The sequence below is a fragment of the Typopeltis vanoorti genome, chromosome 26 (assembly GCF_054136105.1).
Source record: "Typopeltis vanoorti isolate ZY-2024b chromosome 26, IOZ_Tvanoo_1.0, whole genome shotgun sequence".
NCBI lineage: Eukaryota > Metazoa > Arthropoda > Arachnida > Uropygi > Thelyphonidae > Typopeltis > Typopeltis vanoorti.
This window is the reverse complement of record NC_143574.1, coordinates 10,579,655-10,597,156: the sequence shown is the minus strand read 5'-3', so window position 1 is coordinate 10,597,156 and position 17,502 is coordinate 10,579,655. Positions and strand designations below refer to the sequence as shown.

Sequence of the window (17,502 nt, the reverse complement as noted above, 5' to 3'; positions counted from 1 at the left end):
GGGTACATATGGAATTATTGGGCTGGAAAGTATGACAAGCTTAGGAGTTTGATTGGTTCAGTGCCATAGCATGTACAACTGCAAGGACTAGAAGTTTATAGTGCATGGGAGGTAGTTAAGAAGTGCTTGCATGAAGCAATGGCTGACTGTATACCTAGAGTCCAAATAATAAATGAAGTAGGGGTTAAATGGATGAATAACACCATTAAGCTTGAGCTGCAAAAAAGAAACAACTATGGAGGGAATTTAAGGAGAAAGGTGACCGGCTGGCACATGAAAGGTATAAAGCGCAGGCCAGAAGGGTAACTAGTGTGGTAAGAAAAGCAAAAAAGGATTACGAAAGAACATTGGCCATACAGGCTAAAGAGAATCCTAAACAGTTTTTTAGATGTGTAGCAAGTAAAAGGAAAAATGTACATGGTAGAATGATTTTAAAGAATGCCAATGGTAGGGAGGTAACTGAATCAGTTGAGATAGTTGAGTTACTGAGTGAGCACTTTGCAAGAATATATCATCCAGGTGGTAACATTGCAGAAACAAATAAACCAGTAGATTATATGGGAATTGTGGTGAATGAAGTGGAAGTGAGTAGTCTATTGCATAACCTCAATGTCAATACATCTGTGGGATTAGATGGTATACCAGCTCGTGTTGTACGAGAAGCAGCTAAAGAATTATCAGTACCCTTGACCATTTGTTTAATTTGAGTCTCGGGTCTGGGTTAGTCCCAAGCGGGTGGAAAGAGGGGAAAATAGTTCCACTGCATAAAGGTGGTTCCAAGACTGCTGTTGTAAATTACCGACCGATTAGCATATCAGGAATCATTGTCAAGGTCTTAGAGAAATTAGTCAAGAAAAGAATACAGGATTGAATAGATGAAAATGGGATATTGTATGGGGGACAACATGGTTTTGTGAAGGGTAGATCATGCCTCAGTAACTTACTCACGTTTTATAACACAGTGACGGCTGAATTGGATAGGGGTAATGGGTTTACAGTGATACTACTGGACCTTGCCAAGGCCTTTGATAGGATACCACATGGAACCCTAATCAGTAAACTGGAGCAGATGGGGATAGATATAGGGTTGGTGAGATGGATAGGAGGGTGGTTGAAGGAAAGATACCAAAGAGTGGTTTATTCAGGAGTGGAGTCTAAAAGACGTCTTGTGACTAGTGGAGTGCCACAGGGCTCTGTTCTTGCACCACTGCTTTTCAATTTGTTCATCAATGATATTGGAAAGGATTTGAGAGGAAGTGTTCACTTGTTTGCTGATGATGCAAAGTTGGGTAGAGCAATTGTGAGTGCACAGGATGTCAAAATTTTACAGGATGATTTGGATAGTTTGGAGAACTGGGCTCGGAAAAATGGATGTCAATTTAATGTGGCAAAGTGTAAGGTTATACACTTTGGGGTGAAAAGAATAGCAGCAGTATATCACATTGGTGGAACCGTACTCCAGGAGATTGATGAGGCCAGGGATTTGGGAGTGTTGGTGGATAGGGAGTTGAAGTTTAGGGGGCACATTGCAAAAGTGACTAAAACAGCTCACCAAATCACTTGGCTTATGAAAAATACTTTAACATGCAGAGACAAACAAGTTGTTGTTCCTCTGTATCGAGCCTTGATAAGACCCCATCTGGACTTCTGTGCCCAGTTATGGGCACCAGGGTTTCTTCGTGATGGGGAGGAAGTGGAGAGGGTCCAGAGACGAGTGACCAAGATAATATCAAGTCTGTGGAATGAACCTTATGAGAATAGGTTGAGGATTTGTGGGTTGCAGATATTGGACGATAGGTGAAGGAGGGGTGATATGATTGAGACATTCAAATTACTGAAGGGTTTTTATAAGATTGATCCAGAAGATATTTTTGAAAATATGACTGGTGGTGGGAGGACTAGGGGCCATGCATGGAAGCTGGGCAAGAGCGTGGTTGACAAGGGTGTTAGAGCTAGGTTTTTAACTTGGAGAATGGTGAATGAGTGGAATAAGCTTCCAGAGTCTGTTGTGGGTGCTTTGACCGTGAAGGAGTTCAAGGCAAGGTATGATAGATACTGTGTGAATGTTGAATAGTTGTTCTTGACATGATGTTAGGGCCTCCCTCGATGAGTCTGTCGACTCCTTGGAGTTTCCCGGAACAATAATAATAAATAATAATAATAAACATTTAGGTATTTTATTTGGTACTAGGGGGGATATGCCACCGCCGCCTAAAACGCCCAACCCCCTATTCTCCCCCGGGTTCTTTCCCCCCCATATGCCTGAGTCATGCTGAATTCGAGATATCAAATTACCACTTATAAAATTAGAACCATAGCGGGAAAAATGTTAGTATATATATGTTTAAGAATAGATCATTGGTCACGACTGCAAAGTACCGATATCTATTTAAGCACGTGTTAGAGTGTATGCCAACGAATCTAGGAATATTTCCCTGAACTTGAATAAATTCCTGTTATAGGATACTGGCTGGCACAGTATAAATACAAATTTGCCAGTATCTGATAATGAAATATCCCTAGGTAGAATCTAGTTAGGCTACACACAAGAAAAAATAATAGAGGTTAAAGAAGTATATAAGTTAAGAAAGTAGAGAAAAATATCCAGACATAACAATACCAAGCATTAAGGGAATAAATAGAGTAGGAGTGAAATGGATAAATACTGAAATCAAGCAAGCATTGCTGGAAAAAAAGTATGAAGTGCAGGCCAAAAAGGTGACAAGTATGGTTTAAAAAAAGAAAGAAAGAAAGAAAAAAAGTGCATCATGAAAGGAGACCGGCCAGTCAGGCCAAGAGTAATCCAAGGGAACTCATCTGCCTATATGGTAAAGCAAGAGAAAGAATAATTATGGCAGGGTGACACTGACACACAGTTATCTTACCATGGCAAAGGACTCAGAGTGGAGTTATTTAATCAATAAGCATTTTATCAGTGTACTTCATACTGATGTAAATGGTGCACTTTGTAACATGAGAAGGGAGAAAAACATCAGAAGAATTAGAGATAAATCAGAGGTGTATCAAGTGTTGATTAGTTAGATGTTAATAAGGCTGTTGGGAAGGGATGATATATTCGACAGTTCCTTTTAAGAAATGTGCAAAAGAGTCAGCTATGCTCTTGATGAAAGTATTGCCATGGGGAAGGTTTCTAAGGTGTGGAAGAAAGGCAAAATAAGCAAAAAAACACTCAATAAACATGGTTCTAGGCGAAAAGATTCCAATTATAGACCAGCCAGTATATCTGCAGTCGCAATCAAGGTACTAGAGAGGCTGATTAGAAATAGAATAGAAAACTGAACCAGTGGACATAGGATTCTTTATGATGGTCAGCATGGATTTATAAAGGGTAGGCCTTATTTCAGCAATTTGCTTGGAATTTATTACAAGGTAACAAGTGTGATGGATAAGGGAATATATATATATATATATATATATACACACAGTGATATTCTTGGAATAAACCCAACATCAGATGAACTGAAGACAGGAAGCATCGACATAAGTAGCATTAATAGAAAGGAAATCAAACTTGCAGAAGAACTGTAACGTACCATGTGGACATAATTGGCATTACTGAGACAAAGAAGGCAAAAACAGGTGAGATCTTACTAAATAATAAGTACAGGATGTTATTTTCAGGCAGTAATGATCAAGGAAAGCAAGAAGTAGTGATAGAATTCAACACCAAACATGAGGATAAACTTCTTAATTGGAAGGTAATTTCAAGTAGAGTAATGCAGACAAATTCAAAATGGGGAAATGGACAATGCAACTTATTTGTGCCTATGATCCTACAGAAGGTTTTTCTAAGAAAGAAGTGGAAGAATTTTTTGAGTCATTAGAACAGGCAGCTGATATAAAGAAAATGAAAAAAGCGGTCCTTGTTGGAGATCTGATGCCATCAGGCATATTGGAACATTTGGGGAAAATTTGGAGAAAAGGGCAAATCTAATAATCTGGGTTAGACTCAAGTGGAAAGAAAGAGAGGAAAATAGTTACATTGAATAAAGGAGGTGCTAAGACTGATGTAACAAACTATTGACCGATCAGCATATCAGGAGTTGTTGTCAAGGTGACAACAACCTGGAGAAAATGGCCAAAAGCAAAATACAGGCATGGATAGACAGAAATGGGATACTACAGGGGGGGGGGGGGAACTTGCTCACATTTTATAATACAGTGATAGCTGATCTTGATAAAGGTAATGAGCTTACAGTGATACTGCCAGACTTTGCAAAAGCCTTTGACAGGCTACTACATGGAATTCTAATCAATAAACTGCAGCACATGGGGATGGATATAGGGTTGGTGAGGTGGAAAAGAGGTTAGTTGATGGAGAGAGAAAGAGAAAGAGTAGTTTATTCAGAAGTAGAGTCCATCTGTGACTAGTGGCGTGCCACAGTTCTCTGTTCCTGAGATGCTGCGGTTTAATTTGTACATTAATGATATAGGAAGGGATCCAAGAGAAACTGTTGAGTTTCTCTTGGATCCCTTGGAATGCCAATGATGCAAAATTGGGTAGAGCAACTTAATACAGATGATTTAAAATTTTGCAGGATGATTTGAATAGACTAGCAGTCTAGGCAAAGGAGAATGGATGTCAGTTTAATGGCAAAGTGTAAGGTTATGCATTTTGGGGATGAAAAGATTACTATCTGAATACCACACTGATGAAACTGTACTCCAGGAAATTGATGAAGCCAGGTGGATTGTTGGATAGGGAGTTGAAGTTTAGAGAGCACATTGCAAAATTAGCTAAAGCAGGCTCATTGGATTACTTAGTTACTGAAGAATACTTTAACGAGCAGAGACAAGCAGGTTATTATTCCTCTTTATCGAGCCTTGGTAAGACACAATCTTAACTACTGTGTGCAGATCTGATTGCCTGGGGTCTTGGAGATGAGGAAGAGGTGGAGAGGATCCAAAGACGAATGATCAAGATGGTAACATGTCCATGGAATGAACCTTGTGAGAACAGGTTGAAGATTTGTGGGTTACAGAAACTGGTTGACAGGTGGAAAAGGAATGATATGATTGAGACATACAAACAAATGAAGGATTTTTACAAGATTAATACAGAGGAAATTTTTCAGAACTGGTCTAGGGGTGGGAAAACTAGGGGACATCCTTCGAAACTAGTCAAGTGTGTAGTTACATAATGTTAGAACTTTGAGTGGTAAATGAGTGGAATGGGTTGTCAGAGTCTGTTGTGGGTGCCATGACGGTGAATGAATTTGAGGCAAAGCATGACAGATACTGCACAAATGTAGGATAGTGTATGACATGATGTTTAGGGCCTTCCTAGATGAGACTAGGGAGTCCATGGAGTAGTCCACAATAATAATAATAATAATGGTAGGTATTTACTGTACTTCTGCTCAGGACATGGACTAGCCATTACTAACACCGTGTTTCAACACAAATATGTGCACAAGTTCACATGGAGAGAAGACATAAGAAATAAAAGCCTCATTGACTATGTCACTGTAGATAGTGATATCATCATGCTGGTTCAGGATACAAGAGTGTACACAGGATTTGAAGTTGGAAGTGAGCATTACTCAGTACTAAACAGGATAAAAATGGATATCACATTGAAAAGAACAGTATGTAAGAAAGTTTTAAAAAATAATTAAAGTTGAGCAGCCTTTACAAGTAAATTGTAGACTCAACTATACAAATATTATTGAAAAAAAAAAAAAATGAAACAAATTGAAAACAAGAACCAAACTTTGGAATGTCAGTGGCAAACTCTGAAGACGACATTGATTGATTCGACTAGGGAGATATATGGTGAAATTGTCAAGAAAAGAAAAATAAGAATCCCATGGTGGACACAAGAAGTTAAAGAAGGATTCCTGAAAAAGAAGAAAGCATACCTAAAGTTCTTAACAAATAAGTTGACAGATGCCCTAACAGAATACAGAGAAAAATGTAAGAGAGCTAAGCTGTATATAAAAGTAACTAAACAAAAGAATGTCAGTGGCAAACTCTGAAGAAGACATTGATTGATTCAACTAGGGAGATATATGGTGAAATTGTCAAGAAAAGAAAAATAAGAATCCCATAGAGGACACAAGAAGTTGAACAAGGAGTCCTGAAAAAGAAGAAAGCATACCAAAAGTTCCTAGCAAATAAGTTGGCAGATGCCCTGACAGAATACAGAGAAAAATGTAAGAGAGCTAAGCTGTGTGTAAAAGTAGCTAAACAAAAGTCATAGGAAGACTTTGGTAAGAATATAGAAAATCAATATCATGAAGGTGGGAAAATGTTCTGGAGGCTATTGAAAAAAGGTTAGAAATGGAGAAGAGTACTGTAAAATGTGATCTTAAAATGTGTCGGACAGTCTTGACCAGTTTGAACACAACTCTGATGTTGAAAGGCTTAAAACGTTTTGCGATCTTTTTTGACACTGTATCTGCATAAGGAATAACTATGGATGATCTGTATTGAGTGATGGTAGGTTGTTGTTGTTGTTGTTGTTGTGGGGGTTTGCTATGAAGTATCTTGTTGATTAAATTCCTTGGATAGCCATTTTTTTTATTAATATCTCTGATATATGAGTAAGTTCATCATAGAGTTCTTTTTCTTCTGAGATGATGTTCATGGCTCTATTTTTGAGCATATGTATTATGCTGAGCTTCTGAGAAATGTGGTAAGTCGATTTGAAATGAAGGTAGCATCCAGTGTGTTGGTTTGCGGTAGACTGTTAGTTTGATATGTCCATCTGCTAGTTTCTTGATTAGAGTATCCAAAAATGGTAGTTGATTATTTTTTTCCAGTTCCAAAGTGAATTGTATTTTTCGATGGAAAGAATTAATTTTGGTTAAAAAGTAAAGTAAAATTTAGTAAAAAGTATCATTTCATTCCATTTAAAATAATTAGATTTAAGGCAATGACAAAACAGGCGAGCCAAATCTTCAGGAAAGAGATTGTATAGGATACTGATAACTTCTTCTACTGGGATGTTGGTAAATAAAGATATTATATCCAAGCTAGCGATGTTTTTCAATTTTTCAATAAAGTGCTTTGAATTCTTAATGTAAGTGTCCGATTTTCTGATATGTCCTTTTAAGAGGCTGGATATGTGTTTGGACAATAAATATGTGGGAGCATTTCTTCCTCAATGATCGGACATAGCGGAACTCCACTTTTGTGGACTTTCGGGGTGCCATACAATTGTGGTGTCAATGGGTGTAGTGACTTCAGATTCTGTTGCAAGTCTGTGGGCCAACTAGTCATGTTCCGTAATAAGTTATTAGTGTCCTTTTGGTTTTTCCATGTTGGGTCCGACTTTAATGTGTGATATGTTGATGAATCTGATAGTAATTTTGCAATCCTGGCTATGTAGTCCTTAGTGTTTAAAATGACTGTGGCATTACCTTTGTCAGCTTTTAAGATTATTTGTTTATCCTTTTTCAAGTTTGAGAAAGCTCTTTTTTTTTCTTGTGGTGTTATGTTTAGGTTAGCTGGCCTTGAAGTTGAAAGGATAATAGCACTTTTTAATCTCAGATCATTTGTCGTTGTTTCAGGAAAGGATGAGAGTGCTTTCTCTATGTTACTGATGATGTCGACCTTAGGAATATGATCTGGGGCGATGGTCTGCAAAGGAAGTGTGGGAGGTTCACTCAGTTCACTCAGCAATCACTGTCTGCCAGAATTTAATTTCGCCCAAAACTACAGAGATTACTCTCACAACAGTGACTAACACAACATGCTCCTTGCGTGTAATGTTAAGCGTTCTGTTTTAATTTTTACGATAGTGTTACTCCGTTTTCTCTGTACTAGCTACTTTGAGTTTTTCACTTACCGTCATAAGCCCTGAAGAATCCGAACAACCCCACTGGCGAAAAAACTTGTTGGCATTAGAATACTGTTTATAAATCATGGTCAATTAAAGATCAATATATATTTCATTTTAATTATATGTTTGAATGACCAATATAATCTCAACAATGAATCTGAGATGTGTGATCCTATGTATACAAAGTCCTCTACTTCATCAAGGTGATCATCTTGATTTATATAGATGTGCCCATCTATCTGATTTTTTAATATCTTTGTTTTTTGGGAGTTTATTTTTAGTCCAAATATTTCTGCGGTTCTTCTAAGGCTGTTGAAGTAGTTTTGGGCATCTGTAATGTTGGAGACTATATCATCTGCAAAGCTCAAGTCTTCAAGGTGCATCTGTACATATGGGTCTTTGATGAGGATTATAGATTTAACTTGAATCAATTTAAAAATATAGTCAAATCACTATGATGAATAGATATCTAGAGTATCTTCCTGTAGGACTCCTGTGGTGATGGGAAAACTGTCTGTTTTGTCTCCATTAACTAGTACTTGATTGCTCTGATAATTTTAGGTAGAATGCCATAAAGTTTGAGTGTTTCCCATAGTTATTCCCTGTCAACAGAATCAAATGCTTTAGTAAAGTCAATAAAGTTCAAAAGCAATGGTAATTTCTTGTCCATTGAATCCTCTATTAGTCTTCTGATGCAGTGAATGTGTTCTAGAGTGCCATGTTTTTTGGGGAATCCAGCCTGGTTTATACAAAGTAATGGAGTTATATGTGGTTCAATTCTATTTAATATCATTCTATTGTAGATTTTTAGTGGAGTAAAAAGGAGTGCGATTCCTTTGTAGTTTTCAGGTTTGTTCAGGTTACCATTCTTTGGAAGTGGTATTATTAGATTTTCTTTCCACTGTTCAGGAACTTTCCTGGAGGAAAGTGCAAAGCTCTATGTGTGTAGGAGTTGTTCTTTGATGTCTATAGAGCAGTGCTTTAAGGCCTCAACTGTGATACCATCTGCTCCTGGTTATTTTTCTGCTTTTTGTTGTTAAAGGGCCATTGTGAACTCCTGCATGGTGAAAACGTCGCAGTTGATGCTAAGAGTTTCCAGTATTATGGTTTTTGAGATGAAATCAATGTTTGGGGTTTGGTGCGTGTGTGTGTACACTAATATCCCTTGGGTACATATCAGGATATAGATGATGATATTCTTAGACTAGGCAATTGATATTCTTTGCAAAAGCATGGCTTTGATAGGTTACCTCATAATAAGTACAGGATGGTGCAGAGGATGGACATGGACATTATAATGGTCAGATGGATTGGAGAATAGCTCTCTGAGCAATACCAGAAAGTTGTGTGTGATGGAGCAGTACCTGAAAAAAGGAAGGTAATCAGCAGTGTGCCCAGAGTCTGTTCTTGAGCTTCTGCTGTTTAGCTTGTTTGTTAACACCCCAACCAGCCATGACGTCTATAGACGTTCAGCAAAATCTGGATACGATTCTGTAACACCTATTGAATAACATGGATAAGAAGTGCAATTTTTTATCACTATTTCGTTCACCATGGCCAGTAGAGAGATTAATGATATTTCATGTGGATTTCTGTTTGTTGATGATGAAGTTGGAGAAAATTATAAAAGGAGCAACGAGGACATCAGTTCTCTTCAAGAAGATTTGAATAAACTTTTCACTTGGACATGGGATTGTATTAATAATTGCAAGGCGTTGCATTTTGGAGTGTAGAGATATAAGTCTTTATACTGTATTGATTGAACCATGCTTCAAGAAGTGAATGAGATTTGAGATCTGGGGGGGGGGGGTTGACAGCTGATTAAAGTTTAGAGGTTACATTGCATTGCTGCTATGATAAGAAGTATGCCAGTAAGTAGGGATAAGGATGTGGTTGTGCCACTGTATAAAGCACTGGTCACACCACACTTGGACTACTGTGCTTGGATAAGGTCACCTACTTTTTGCTGTGATGTGGTGGAAATGTTGGAGAAGGAGGCAATATCACAACCCTGGAATGTGGTTATAAAGAGAGGTTAAAGGAATACAAATTATAATGTAAATAGGAAGAAAAGAGCTGATAACTGAGATGCTTAAGTTAGTGAGGGAATTTTATCAGATTAATACAGAGATTATAAAAAGAGTAAGGGGTTGAGAGGCAAAGAACAAGAGGCCATCCCTGGAAGATGTGTAAAGGTGTGGTGAAGAAGGACATCATGAGTAGATGTTTTACATGGAGAATTGTGTGTGAATGGAACACATTACCAGAATGACTTGTGAATGTAGAGAGTACTGAGGATTTTAAAGTTCAGTATGATAAATATCTTGATGATTGAGTGAACCCCCCCACTATAAGTCTGCTGAAGCCATTGAGATAGGTGTTATAACGATAATAATAAAATAAGAAATATGTCATCTTTACCTCTGATTTGTCAATGTTTTGTTTTATATCAATCACACAAACAAACCAGGCTACATAATGTACTACATAATGTACATCACAACAGTGCAACACATAGGCAAATGGTTTTAGGAATAAAAAAGAATCTGCAAATGTGTTTTGAGAAGGACTGGGGATTGTATTTATTGGGGAAAATAGTATGAGGAAGGCTGTTCCAAAAAACAGGGGAAGACAGAGTGATGAACAAGGAGGAGAAGCAAATTCATCAAGAACAAATTTGAACTGTGCATGTATGCTAACTAGTGACCACTCATTTTCTTACATGCTGAAGAATGGTGGTGCCAGAGCAGAAGAGCAATGTCATCAAAAATACACCAAAATTAGGCACCATCCAAAAACAGAGCAGCTATGAGAAGACAATTTGAGGTAGTTTGCAAGAGAGGGGTTATATATCAGGAAGACTATCAATCAAGCACTATCAGCTGGGATGCAAGTACACTACTCCAAATGTGAGAACAAGGCGGGGACACATCTTGGATGCATAAAGTGTTAATAACTGTGCAAAGCAGAAGTAGTGCTTTTAACAAAAGATGATATCCCATATCCCTGGAGATCTAGGAGACTGTAGATGCCATATAATTGCACCAGAATAGACCAGATGTGAGAGCCAATCCAAAAAGAGGAAACTGATCTTCAATAGTGATTGGAATGTCATAAAAAAAGTGAAGAGATGTGAAACAAAATTAATCTCAAAAGAAATAAGGCAGAAATGTTTTAAAGTACCAGAATTTCCCAGATCATCCCCACCTACTTGAAAACGGCAAGGAGATCAGCTTCAAGGAGTTGGCTAGAGAAGATCTTGATGTCTGAATCACTGGGCACTACAGTTTCTTGAAGAGGAATGGAATGCAAAGTCATCAGCAAAACACTGGACAGGACTCAAAGAGTGTGAAAAAAGGCCATCAATTCATGTCGTACTGTGATAAGTACTATATGAATATGTTTGTAAGTCCTTCACAGAACAAAGCACAAGATCAAAAGATTGTAGAACATCAGACGAATGACAGAGCTGAGAAGAGAAAAAAGGAAGAGGTGTGAGATAAGAAACAGTAATGTATGGCTACATGAGAGAAGGATAAAATTTTATATGGTGATTCTATGATAAGAGGATTACTTAAAGAAAGCATAACTAAATCTTGTTTCTCTGGTGTAAAGATTACTAATATTAAGCTGTTAGATGTAAAAAAAGTAAGGTGAAAGAATTGATTGTTTTGACTGGTACTAATAACTTCAAAGGTTAAAAATGTTATTAGAGAAGATGAAAGTTATTGAAAGAAGTAAAAAAAAAATGGCAAGAGAGAAAAGAAAAGTCTTCTGCTATCCTATGATTGAGGCAAGTTGAGGAGGAGGATAATGATTGCAAATGAATCAAAACACAGGTTGTGCAGAAGAAATAGTGTGAAGTTTGTATACTCATGACTGAATTTCACAATGCACTATAATTCAGTTAGGTGTCGCAAGAAAGTTTTGCTTACTAAGAGTGCGGAAGAACAAAGTCGGGAAAAACTAAAGCTATTAGGGTGAATACGTGTGAGTATGCGCAAGCACTCATATGGGGAGCAATTGTGAGAATGACCAAAAGAAAAGTGACAAAAGTGAATTGGGTAGTCAATAATGTAATGGTGGTTGAAGGTCTAAGAAGATGCTACAATTTGTATACTAATGCTAGAAGTAGAAGTATCAAGAATAAGGAGAAGACTTTTTGGTAATGGTTGGTGCAACTTCACCAAAATTTACAGGTATTATTGCAACTTTGTTGATAGCAATGTTGTTTCAAAGACAGAATATATATGAAAGGCATAGTATTTTCAGGAAGGATATAAAAAAATATAATAAAAGAAGGGGGGTACTGTTGATGATAGCAGATGAATTATAGCCAAAAAAAGAGTAGATCAGGAAGATGACACTTAATCTGAAGCAATCTGGTGTGAAGTAGAGACCAACATGGCAAAATATAGATTCAATTGCTTCTACAGGCTAGGAGACATGCAAGAAATAACTTGGAAGACATGCATCAACAAATTATCACAATGAGTGCAGGGTGAATTATATTATGGGATAATTCAACTACAAAGACAGAGACTGGAAGGAGGAAAGATCACACAGGGAAAAGGAAATGGAATTTATTCAGGAGCTAAGAAATAATTACTTAAACAGTGTGATGGAGTAGACTCATGGTTTGAGTGTGTTAAATCTGGTCGTAGGATCAGATCTGTCCAAAACGAAGGTGGCCACATGCCGTCAAGTAAAGCGAGTGATAATGTGGTCTTGACTTGGAAGGCTGCAAAACACCAGCTCCCAATGAGTACCAGTGACATCATATAAAATGTCACATATATTTAAACATGGCTAAACATCCCTCATTATTTTAAAGCTGGATACGAAACTCGGAGATCGAAATCTAAGAGTTTCATGCTGAAGAACTATCGGCGAGTCCAAGCATAAGTCAACGCCTGGGTGGTACAACACTAGGGCAACTCGGAGCAAAGGTGGAGCAAGCTCCATCACTATCCTTAATATTTTCTCATAATGTTAAACTTAGCTCCTAGGAGATCCTCTTGGCTGTTTATCATAGTAATAATATATGGGTACACCGTTATGGCAATTCATATAGTAAGGGTGTGTAAGTTCGGTTCACTTAAACCTTGGTATTATCCAGGTCTACCTACTCACTGATGAGACCTCAATAAAGGTCGAAACCGGTCTGGGTAGCGACCGCTCCTCATAATGTAAAACCGTAATACATCTCCTAGGAGCTGTGTTTTACATTATGAGAAAATATTAAAGATAGTGATGGAGCTTGCTCCACCTTTGCTCCGAGTTGCCCTAGTGTTGTACTACTCAGGTGTTGACTTACGCTTGGACTCACCGATAGTTCTTCGGCATGAAACTCTTAGATTTCGACCTCCGAGTTTCATATCTGGCTTTAAAATAATGAGGGATTTATTATCCCCTTAACTTAATTTACGCTGCCAGAAAAAAATAGCCTCTTGGCTCTTTATTGTAGTAATAATATATGAGTACACCATTCTGGCAATTCGTATAGTAAGGGTATGTAAGTTCAGTTCACTTAAACCTTGGTATCATCCAGGTCTACCTATTCACTGATGAGACCCAAAAAGGTCAAAACCAGTGCAAGTTAGGCTTGGGCTCAGAGATGCTCTGCTTGGGGATAGGTTTTTGCTCGTCTCTAAGTGGGGCCACTGCTGAGATTATGGCTCTTCTTGGTGGTGGGGTGAGCCTGCCACTGTTGAGAAGTTCTTCTCGGTGATGGGGTGAGCCTGTCACTGAGTGGAACAACGCTGAGTTTGGCGATCTTTCGGGATCGTCTTATTTTTAGAGCCCACTTCACCTATACAAAGGTCAAACTGGTCTAGGTAGTGACCTCTCCTCATAATGTAAAACAGTAATACATCTCCTAGGAGCTGAGTTTTACATTATGAGAAAATATTAAGGATAGTGATGGATCTTGCTCCACCTTTGCTCTGAGTTGCCCTAGTGTTGTACTACCCAGGTGTCGACTTACGCTTGGACTCGCCGATAGTTCTTCGGCATGAAACTCTTAGATTTCGATCTCCAAGTTTCGTATCTGGCTTTAAAATAATGAGGGATTTATTATCCCTCATTATTGCTCCACCTTTGCTCTGAGTTGCCCTAGTGTTGTACTACCCAGGTGTCGACTTACGCTTGGACTCGCCGATAGTTCTTCGGCATGAAACTCTTAGATTTCGATCTCCAAGTTTCGTATCTGGCTTTAAAATAATGAGGGATTTATTATCCCCTTAACTTAATTTATGCTACCGGAAAAAAACAACCTCTTGGCTCTTTATCATAAATCTAGATTGTTGGTGGTGTTAGTGTGGGGGAATCAAAAATGGAAGCCTTTCAAATGGACTTCCATTCCACTATGACAGCAGAAAAAGGAAATGTACACAATAACACTTATTATGCACAAGTAAAAATAAGTGAAACTTATTTTTACTTGTGCATAATACTATGACAACAATAAACTATGACAGCAGAAAAAGGAAATGTACACAATAACACTTATTATGCACAAGTAAAAATAGAAAAAACATACTTGTTCATGGTCAGCCTTGTGAATAGGAAAAAAGGGTGGATATGATAGAGATACATAAGTTAGTCAGGGGTTGTTATCAGGTTGACATGGAAGAGATTTTTCATAGAATGAGAGAGGGGAAGAGGTAGAGCAAGAGGCCATCGCTGGAAGCTGTATATAGAGGGTGTGAGCAGAGGAGTGTTGTGTCCTGAATAAACCAAGAAAAAGAATTACCAAATTTTATTCAAGAACAACTTTCTTTAAATAAGGGCAGAGAATGTGGTATGTTGGCCATAAACTGGAAATGTATTTATATGTATATAACACTAAAATAGGAGTAAGAAATAACGTGACAAATGAAAGAAAATTGTAAGGACAAGGCTGTTATGTATAAGGGTCAGATAAAGAAATTATTTAAAATATTGAATTAATTTAAGAACCCCATTTCATGTGTCATAAGATAGCAAAATCCGTAAGCCAGAGTCCAAGGGTCACCTTTTTGACTGTCCAGCGTTACGTGTGCCGGGGGGGGAGAAGAAATTATGAGAAAGAGAAACTAGAGCGCTTTCTGAGAAAACAAACCAAGCGCACTCGCGATGTAGTGGAAGGAGCTGGACGCTGTGACGAAAACCCACGTGACCACGTTGGCGGGCATTGCAAGATACGAGAAACGCCGGGAAGAGCACGAAAACAAAAAGGTCAAGCAACCTCCACTCGAGGCCTTTTTGGTTCCTGTTTCCTGACCTCTCAGATGTAGTGGAAGGAGCTGGACGCTGTGACGAAAACCCATGTGACCACGTTGGCGGGCATTGCAAGATACGAGAAACACCGGGAAGAGCACAAAAACAAAAAGGTCAAGCAACCCCCACTCGAGGCCTTTTTGGTTCCTGTTTCCTGACCTCTCAGATGTTGGTCCAGCCCACACCGGTAGAGAAGTTCCAGGCTGGCCGTGGAAGGTATGGGTCATCTGCCACAGCGTATGGAATAGGGCTAGCTATTTCCTAGGACTAGGATAGCTAAGCAATGTCGTGCGACGGAAGAACCAAGTAGATGCCATCCATTCTAGCTAAGCTCCTGAGCCATATCGCCCTTCCCATTGAGAATCTGGCCGTATAGTTGTTGAAGGTGACCAGAGGAGCAGCAGACTGAGAAGAAGCCTTGATGCCCAGACAAGGCAGAAGAAAGGAACGAGTATCATTTCAGAGACGGTAATGTAGACTCTTGTATTGTATATTCACGGTTGAGGAATTGTGTGTTTTCCTAAGAACATTTTGTGTAGTGGACTTAATATATGGAACTTTAGGAACTGTCTCCAACTTGGCATAGACCCATCTTTGTTTGAGAACTGTCTGCCTAGAATGGCTCTATTTATTTTGTATAAATTAATTATTGTGTTAAGTGATATAACTAGTGACCACGTGAGTGTAGAATGAGTGATAACTTGTGATGAGATAATGTTAAGTTACATATAGAGGTGGTCCAAGCAAATTTGTTCATGTATTTCATTAGTAGTAATGAACCAGAGATCTTACTTGTATTTGATTAAGATTACCTAGTAGTAAGACTTTCATGTATCTTTTCTTTAATTAATAAATATGTTTCTTAGTACCTGCCTGATCTGGTTTAGTATATGAATTCAAACAGCCACTCATAAAATTATTATCGAACTTAGCGGGAAGAACCCATGTGTATAATTAAACAAAGCAGACCACGACTGCAATGCAAGAATATAGTGAACAGAAGTTTGATATTTATTGTAGTTTAGTTACTGTATATCACTCTGAAAGAGCCATCCTGGATAGGAGTCTCATCTATCCTCGTATTGGCTGGTGCAGTTAAAAAATAAATTTGTCAATGCTTATCAGGTGGACTGTCTCAGAAGATATGTTAATGGCCGCATCTCATTCTAGGACAAAGCCCTAATCATTAAGTATCCTACACGTGACTAAACTTAAGAGCGGCCAAAGATTTGTTTGTTTAAAAAAGGGGAAAGATTTAAGAGAACAACGAGTTAAGTACAGACTAACCTAAAAAGGCTAAAAGGGACAAAAATAAAATAAAAAGAGAAATTAAAAAAAAAAAAAAAAAGAGATATAACAAATGGCGCAGCCGGTAGGATTTATTTAGATAGATAGCACATAACGCATGACATAAGAGGAGCAGTTTAAGGCATGATTGGATGAGCATTATGTGCTCATCCAAGCCTAAACTTCTCCAACAGGGTAAAGTGAAAAATGCTGACAAAAATTGTAAAAGGTCAATTAAGAAACACTATTCTTTCAATTCATATTTCCTCTTAAATAAACAGAGCTGTTTAACTCTACCTAAAATGTGAATAATGGTCATTCTAAGATCTAGCAGAACACTGCTCAAAAAGCAGCCAAAGAACATTAGTTCAGAGGGCAAGATGCATCCCTAAATAAATTTACTACCATTAGTTAGCTACACGTGTGTATGCATGGTTGTGATCTTGTACATATTCTTTGAAGATGCCATAAAACTTATTGGATCGATGCTTTTTCTTCACACATAAAATCACAAAGATGACTTAAGTCTCTCTCTTTCATATGCATAAACTTGAAACATTTAGCTAGACATTTTCCACCACCAGTTGCAATATGTTTGTCACAATATACTAGTCAGCTCATTACTCTATAATTGAGTATGTTAAAGACCTTATTTATTTATTTTGTTCACAATGCCAGAATGTTCTCATCCCTAAAATAACAGTGAAATAGTGATATCATTATGATGTTGCTGATTGCCACCATTGGCAAACAGGTGCACATCTCCTAGTAATCAATTTATGAGGCCCATGTACAAAATGAATAAAAATGGTCTGGAGCCCAAAATAATAATCCTTCCATAGTTTATAAAATTATCTAAAACATTATTGAACTTATTTCAAATTAAAAAAAAAAAACAGGAACTGGAACCTTTAAAGCAGCTGTTTACTAAGAGGTTAAAAGTTGCAAGTGTTTCAGTACTTTTTTTTAATCATTTCAGACACATTTATGTTGCTCATAAATCACTCAGAACACTAAATGAGTATTAGATTAACATAACTAAAAATTGCATTATCAAATGTTCCTTTGCTTGATGTGCTACTTATCAAGCAGAAATCTAAACAAACACAACAATCAACATGCATATAATGTTAAGGAAATTCTTAAAA

At 37.8% G+C, this 17,502-nt stretch overlaps 1 protein-coding gene across 2 annotated transcripts in view; it reads right to left on the bottom strand.

The window, feature by feature from the left end:
• Window positions 1-17,502, bottom strand: part of LOC150092319 (oxysterol-binding protein-related protein 11-like) — a 375,890-nt gene that overhangs the window by 247,507 nt on the left and 110,881 nt on the right. The window lies entirely within an intron of this gene.